The following is a 1,445-nucleotide window of genomic DNA, read 5'->3' on the forward strand; positions in this document are numbered from 1 at the left end:
TCAGATTATTTGCTCAGCATACAGATTGAATGAAGTATTTTGGTAAAATACAACCCTGCTGCACACCTTTCCTGATATTCATCCATGCTGTATTCCTTTGTTCTACTCAAAAGATTGCCTCTTAGTTTATGTAGAGGTTCTGCCTAAGCACAATAAAGAGTTCTGGAATTCCCATTCTTCACAATGTTCTCTATAATTTATATCCATCCACACAGTTGAAAGCCTTCGTATAATCAATAAATCACAAGTAAACATCTTTTTGGTATTCTCTGCTTTCGGCCAGGATCTCTCTAACATGAGTATTCCTCTTTGCATGCCCTCTTCTGAATCCAGTTTGGATTTCTGGAAGTTCCCTATCAAGGTCCTGCTGAAGCCATTTTTTAATTGTGTTCAGAAAAATTTTACTTGTGTGTGATATTAATGATATAACTCGACAGTTTCCACATTCTGTTGAATCACCTTTCTCTATAATGTGCACACATATGGTTCTCTTCATTCAATTGACCAGGTAACTATCTTCTAGATTTCGTGGCATAGATGAGTAAATGTTTCCAGTATCCTGTATCCATTTGTTGAAAATTCACATAATATTTGGCCAATTCCTGGAGTCTTGTTTTTCACCAGTGTCTTCAGTTCAACTTGCATTTATTCTTTCAATACCATCATTTTTGATCATACACTCTTGAAACGATTAAACATCACTTTTTGTTACATTAATGTTGTGTGTTCCTTCCATCTTCTTTTTATGTCTCCGTATCATGCAATATTTTGCTCACAGAATTCTTCAATATTGCTACTTGAGATTGACTATTTAATGTTGTTTTTGCAGCTTTTAAAATGCTGAGTGTGTTCTCACCTTTTGGTTTTCTAATTCCAGGTCTTTGCATGTTTTATTATGACACTTTATTTTTTCTCTTGGCCACCCTTTGAAATCTTCTGTTCAGCTCTCTTATTTCATCATTTTTCCCCATTTACTTTAGCTATTCAACATTCAATAACAAGTTTCAGTCTCTACTGATATCCATTTTGGTGTTGTCTTTCTTTCTTGTCTTTTTAATGACCTTTTGCCTTTTTCATACATGCTGCCCTTGATGTCATTACACAACTTGTCTGGTCTTTAGTCATTAGTGTTCAGTGTACCAAATCTCTTCTTACAAAGGTCCCTGAATTCAGGTGAAATATACTCTAAAAGTTGTACTTTGGCACTTGAGGACTTTTTTTCATCTTCAGCTTGACCTTATTTGGACTCCTGGTGTAGCACTGTAGGATCAGCACTGGACTTTGAACCACTAAGTTGACAGTTCAAACCCACCAGTTGATTACCAGGATCTCTATGAGTCGGAACTGACTCGATAGCACTTAACAACAATGACAACAATGAGCAATTGATGGTCTGTTTTCTGGTTGGTCGCTGGCCTTATTCTGATTGATGATATTGAAGTTTT

Source organism: Chrysochloris asiatica, unplaced genomic scaffold (genome assembly GCF_000296735.1).
Source record: "Chrysochloris asiatica unplaced genomic scaffold, ChrAsi1.0 scaffold00015, whole genome shotgun sequence".
In the NCBI taxonomy this organism is placed as follows: domain Eukaryota; kingdom Metazoa; phylum Chordata; class Mammalia; order Afrosoricida; family Chrysochloridae; genus Chrysochloris; species Chrysochloris asiatica.